General features: G+C 47.4%; 1 long non-coding RNA gene across 1 annotated transcript; it reads left to right on the top strand.

Annotated features, from left to right (window-relative positions):
* Nucleotides 1-1,365: 1,365 nt before the first annotated feature.
* Nucleotides 1,366-6,513, top strand: LOC139075035 (uncharacterized). Its single transcript, XR_011525055.1, has 2 exons — nucleotides 1,366-1,500; nucleotides 6,367-6,513. It is a non-coding gene; the product is annotated as an uncharacterized lncRNA (long non-coding RNA).
* Nucleotides 6,514-6,717: the final 204 nt, after the last annotated feature.

The following is a 6,717-nucleotide window of genomic DNA, read 5'->3' as shown; positions in this document are numbered from 1 at the left end:
CCAAACAAATAACCAGTTACCAACGGCTTCTAGGCAAATTTGCCCATCTCCGCCCTGTACCTCTGTACCGCAGGATTTGGATAGAGACAGCCATTGGCCCCAATATGTCCTACTTCACCCCACCCCCAGGACAATGGGTGTCTGCTTGCTTGGCATTTCACTAACTAAGATGAGTCACAAGTGACTGTACAAAATAGAGAATCGTGCTCCAAGAGGACCATGCAACCCACATGCGCCCAAAGGGGAGGAGCTGTTCCCCCGCGGAAATCAGGGTGCCATTTCCAAAAGAAGGGATTCTGGGCAGGAAAAACAACCCATGTTCACCACACCTGGGAAATCGTGTGGCCAACAGATTAGGAAACAAGAATAACGCATTAGAGAAGACACAGAAGGATCTCAGCCGGCACCAGCGTCTTCTCTGGAACGAGCTGGGATGCCAACGACTCTCAGCCTGTTGTACACTCTGTTCCCCCCTCAGGAATTCCCTGTCCTCCCCTCTGTCTTCCCCCATCCCTTCCTACCTGGTCTGGGGAGGCTGTGGTGCCCTCGTGTGGGGTGGGTCTCCATCCTTAAGGGGTGGTGTGCTCTGGGCTGAAAGGCGAGCTTTGCATTCGAGCAGATCTGGGTTCTGTTTGGACTCCGCTCCGTTTTGCAAGTTGGGAAACTTTACCTTTCTAAGCCTCGATTTCACCTATAGAATAAATAAAATTACAGTACTTATGTCATAGGATTGTTGTGAAATTTAAATGAGGTTATCCAGGTAAAGTATGTAACAGTACAGGGCACAGAGTAACTCTGGATAAAAGGCAGCCTTTTGAACAATACTGATGAGAGTACAAATAATCATCATTGCCATGATCTTGACCAGCTTTGAGAGCGAGGGCAAGTTGTTCACCATCTCTGGGCCTGTTTTCTCTGCTGTAAAGTGGGGTAGTCAGACCTGCCTCCGGAGGGTTAGGGTAAGAGTGTTGTGAGATGTGTGGAAGAAACTCAGCAGAGTGTTGAGCCCACTGTCGGTACACGGCACCCCCTCCCGCCTGTTTCTCAGCCTGTGTTCATTTAGCTGGGGAAAGACACCTCAGGGCATTTATTCTGTGAGGAGGATCGCATCAAAATGTCGAACGGGGTCCAAGCCAGGAAAGACTTCCCCGTGTGGCCAGTGTGGGAGGAGAACCGTTCTCCACAGAAATGCGCTCAGGCTGGGGAAGGAGGAGCTGGAGGGAGCACTCTTGGTCAGAAACACTCCCTGCCCCTCCTGGGGAGGAGCGCACTTCTCTGCCCCACTAACTTCGCGCTTGGCCGTGTGACTTGTTGTGGTTAATGAACTGTGGAGTGTCACCGAGCCCTAAGGCACCCGTGATCCGCAAGTGGGTCCTTTTGCCTGGACCCACTGGTGCCAACAGACCGGGCTCAGAATAGCAGAGCAGAAACTTTATTCGTTGATCAACGAATGGAGGAGGCAGAGCTCGTGCCCTAAAACACCTTCTCCTGGAAGGGAAGGTGAGTAGGGTTCTCAAGGGATGTGGAGGGGGAGGGGTCTGCGCATCCTTGTTGGAGTCGGCGCACTTGGGGCATGCACAGATCTTCGCTTCTTGCACACCGCACCTTTTGCACGTGGCACGCCATTGCCATCTTGGACCTTTCAGGTTTGGATGGGCTCTGCGGTTTGGCCATCTGGCAATGTTCTGCCTTGGTTCCTATACGCAAGTACAACTTAAAACAAAGCCTTAGACATGGAAACTGTTTTAGGGACTCCTCTGGGTGACAGGAGGAGGGAAGTGTGTTACTTCTGGGGGAAAGCTTGACAGATCATCTTGTGGTTCCCCATATTCTTTTTCTGTCTGCCACAAAATTGGCAGAGTTCCAGGTAAGAGCCACTCATCATCCTGGGTCCCTGAGTAAGGCAGATGTGGAGCAGAACCCAGCCCGCTCACAGTGAACATGTAGCACGAGTGAGAAATTAACCATGTTGTTGTTATAATCCACTGAGAAGGTGGCGTTGTTTGTTATTGCGGTGGAACCTAGCCTATCTTAACTGATGCTGCTCTGATACCCCAAACAACCCTCTCCTCCTTCCCAAGCCTCCTACGGCCAGGCTGTTTTCTTCTAGTCTTCGATACCCCTTGGGAGTGGGAGTCTCACCTCATTCTGCCCCAGAGAAGGACATGCCAGCTGAATGCAGCAAGGACACCATCTCAGTGTGTGGAGCTGTGCTCAAAGTTGTAGATGGAATGTGACCTGATCTCAGCTGGTCACACCCAGCAGCAACCGCTGAAGTGCAGTGTAAGGAACACTGTGGGTTGCCTACCCCACTTCTTTTCTGCCTTCGTACCTTGCCAACATCTCCTTGACTCTCTAAGGTCTCCATACCAGCTCCACACAAGTTGGGAGGAGCTGACCCCATCCTAGGTCCAAGAAGAGATTCTGAGTAGTTTAAGCCAGCGTTCCTCAAAGTGTGGTCCACTGACCAGGGCTGTTCCACTAATCATTTGCTACTGGCGCTTAGTGAGATAAGTACAGAAACAGAGAGGAAGTATTTAGAAGCTTTTGTAGCAATTGGGCCTTGCCATGGCATCCAAATATATGAGAAGTGGACTCCTCTTGTTGAACAGAGTATGGACCACTTCAGGTGCTGTCAAAATCGCGGGCTAAGTTCCACGTGATAGAACTGCGTACTAACCATGTGTATACAGGACCATGTATTGATCTACAGGTGGTCTAGGCCAATCACGGTAGCCCTCTTCCACTTACCAGTGGTTCGTCTAGGCTTGGGCGTGTGACCTAAATATAGCCAATGAGACATGACTCGAAGTCTGATGGGGGCTTGTGGGAAAGCTTTCCATATTCCTAAGGAAGAGATGCAAAAAGAAACCGTTCTCATTTTCTTTGGGGGCTTTTGAGACTGGATGTGATGACCAGGACTGCTGTTGCTCTTCCTCTGGACGTCCACTCATGCAAGACCATGTATTTCCTCGTTGCTGGAGCAGGTGGGAGTCTAGCCCACCTGTCGCGGCTGCACCCCGACCAATGCACTCGCTCAGGGCTCTTCGGAAGGTTGAATCCCCTACTTCCTGACTCTCCCCTCCAATCCTCTGCTGTCAAAATGAGCCTTTATTTTTCTTTTCATGTAACAAACATTTATTGATCACTTGCTATGACCTAGGCACTTTGAAGAGACCCAGTTATGTAAGACAACTCTTTTATCTTCAAACATCTTATAGTCAAATCACACAATATAAAAATGCGTTCAAAGAAAGCCAGCTAGAAGCTAGTGCATGTTATAAAAAAACTACACAAACAAATAAATGTGCAAATAAAGAACAGGGAGAAACTACTTCCTGTGGATTGTAATAATATGTAGTTGGTATACAAATCATGAGGTACCATGGCACATATCTGAGGGTATAGCTTTCTTTTTCTCTTCTCTTTATTATAAAAACTCTATTAAATAAGAGAAATTCAAGCTGAAGACTGTTACTATCTCATCTTTCATTTTTCAATTTTACCTTCAATGTTCATATTCAAGTTTTACATATTGATGATAGTATTATGGATGTGTTTATATATGTCCAGCATATATTCATTTTTACTTAATATCATGTATATTTTCCATTCTGCTACAGTTTTTTCCCCCTATTTCTCTTTCCTTCTTTGTTTCCACTTTTGTCCCCCTGAGATAACCATGATGTCAGTCTGGTGTGTATCATTCCAGACCTTTTTCCATGCTCATGCTAATATGTACAAATACATTGTTTTTGTTTTTCTAAAATTTGGTCACACCATATAAATTTCTTCGTAGTTGCTTTTTTTATTTGAAAGCAGGGTAGAAATTCTCTTTCCCAACCTCTATGACAGAGAGTTGCTGGATTTACCCATCTTCTCCATTTCCCCAGGAAGTATGCTGTTGGGTCCACGGTGTGCTGACACACTCTTGGCCACCAGACTTCTTTCTCCTGTGTTTGCACCCTTCTGCTGCCTCTGCTTCCTTCTGGGCTTACAGGAGACAGGTTGTGTTGGTCCTTAACCCAAAATGTCATGGTTTGACACAATAATAATCTACTGCTGTGCACTGAATGTTCGTGTGCCCCTTAGATTCACTTGTGGAAGCCCTAACCCCCAGTATGGTGGTGTCAGGAGGTGGGGACTTGCGAGGTGGTTAGTTTAGATGAGGTCCTGAGGGCGGAGCCTTACAAGAAGAGACGGAGCCTCCTCTCGCTCCACTATGTGGGACACAGCAAAAGGCAGCCGTCTGCAAGCCAGGAAGAGGCTCTCACCGACCACACTGGCACCTTGATCTTGGACATCCAGCCCCCAGGCTGCCAGAAACAAATGTCTGCTGTTCAAGCCGCCCGGTCTGTGGTCTTTGTTTTAGCAGCGCAAGCCGACTGAGACGTCTATTATCTCTCATGACTTTGGGGTTGCTGGTTTTCCTGGCTCTTTCACAGGCCTGCACTGAGCTGGAGAGTTGACTGGGCTGGAAGGTCCAAGACAGCCTCACTCTTTTGCTGGGCACTTGGTGCTGGTCTCAGCTAGGGGGGCCTCCGTTCCACTCCTCGTTGCCTTTTATCTGCAGTAGGCCGGGTCCGCTTCCCTACATGGTGGCCTCAGGGCAGCGTTCCAAGAGAGCCAAACTATGACAGTTGCAAGATGTCTCAAGGCCTCGGATGTCTCCTACCATCACTTCTGCTGCCTGCTGTGGACCACAGCACGGCACGAGGTCATCCCAGTTTCAAGGGGTGGGGAACAGATGTCACCTCTTGATGGAAGGATCAGCACAGTGACGTCACAGTGGAAAGTGCATACGGGGATGGGAAGAAGTTGTGACATTTTGCAATTTAACACAAAGGGAGAAATCGTAAAATTCTAGAAGTGTGCATTCATAGGTTTTAAGCTTAAAAAAATTAAAACGGTGTATCTTTTTCATGACTTTTATTTGACTAACTCCTACCCCAACTGTGTTGGAGAAGAGGGCCTCTCCGGCACACAAGGCCGGTGGCTGGAGGCATCTCTCTTAGTCTTTTTAGTAGCTCATGGAATTTCATGACCTGCACATGACGCATTTTATTTAACCAGTCTCTAATTGATGGGGACTTGGGTGGTTTCCTTTTTATCTCCCCACAATGAATGATGCTGCAATAAACATCAGTGTGAGTATAGCCTTTGATACTAAAGTTTTATTTTTTTGTATGTGTGTGGTTTTTTTTTTAAAGATTTCATTTATTTATTTATTTTCCTTTTTCTTCCAAAGCCCCCAGTACATAGTTGTGTATTTTTACTTGTGGGTCCTTCTAGTTGTGGCATGTGGGATGCCGCCTCAGCATGGCTTGACGAGTGGTACCATGTCTGTGCCCAGGATCTGAACTGGCGAAACCCTGGGCCACTGAAGCAGAGAGCATGAACTTAACCACTCCGCCATGGGGCCGGCCCCTGTATGTGTGTTTTTTAGAAAAAGAAATTCTATAGATCTGAGTCCCCAAAGTGGAGTTTTTGGGTCAAATGTCATGTATATTTAAAAAATATATATATATATTTTATGTATATTTTAAATTTGAGCAGATATTGCCGAATTATTTTCCAAAAAGCTCCACTATAATTTTCATCCCTTCCAGCAATGTAAGCAATGTAGGAAAGTATGTTTTGCCTGTTCTTCCCAGCCCTTAAGTTCTTCTTTTGGCCAAGATGAGAAAAGTGAGAAAAGGAGAAAAGTGAGGGAGAAGGATTTTTTTCTTTTTGCCAAGGGAGAAAAGTGATGGTCCCTCTGTACTCTGTGTGCCTCAGTGACAGTGTCTTTGTGTCTCTGTATTTTTGTGTTTGTTACATACCTTGTTGCCTGCCTGGATGCCCTTTTCCTTCTTGCCTGTCTGGTGAATTCCTAGTAGCTTTCAGAACCCAGCAAAATGCTCTCTGCTCGGGAGGCTTCTCTAATCCCCCAGAGTCAGCATGCCTTCCGCCCTACCACCTTTGCTCTCTCTATGGTCCCCTCTGCCAGCCCCATCACAGGGCATGGACAGGGTCTGGGTCTCTCGGAGTGTCCCCCAGGACTCTAAGCTGTTGGAAGAGAAAGAATGCACCTCAGTCTTCTCTGGTCCCCGAACTGTGCCTGGCCCAGAGCAGTGGCCCAGGAAATGTTTGTTTATTAAGTGACATAACAAAGCTTTTCCACAGATGTTTGTGGAATGAGGGAAGGGACTTTTTAAAAGGAGACTGGTGCTGTAGCTGTTCCGGCAGGGTGAGGCGGAAGGAATGTGCAATCACAGAAGCTATGGGTAAAGCATCTCGGGGCTGGAGGGACCCAGGGGGCACGGTGTAGGCCTTGATCAGTTTAGCAGTTCCTACGATTCTGACATCCTCTCTCTGTTCTTTCAGGGCTCAGGCATCCAAGGTCACCTCATTATGGCTCTGTGCGAAGACAGCACCCCAAAGGGGCCATCGATTTGGAGCATCTGATCGGCTTTCTGACTCGGATCCACTAGCTTGTAAAAGCCAATAAATGTCAAAGATCTGCCAGGCCCATTAACCTCTGGAGGTCTATTAAAAGACTCTGCTTTTGCTCAGGAGATTCTGTTTCTGTCGTGCAGATGCCAGGCAGCCAATTCTAAAAACCCCTGAATTAAGAAGTTAGGCAGGAGGCAGATTTAAAATAGGATCGCTGGTCTCCGCTAGTTTCGTCTTATGACTCTGCCATTTCTTCCACTGGTGCATACAGAGCATCTGTTA

This window comes from Equus przewalskii, chromosome 13 (assembly GCF_037783145.1).
Source record: "Equus przewalskii isolate Varuska chromosome 13, EquPr2, whole genome shotgun sequence".
Lineage (NCBI taxonomy): Eukaryota > Metazoa > Chordata > Mammalia > Perissodactyla > Equidae > Equus > Equus przewalskii.
Note: the sequence above shows the minus strand (reverse complement) of the source record. Positions and strands in the feature narration are given on the sequence as shown.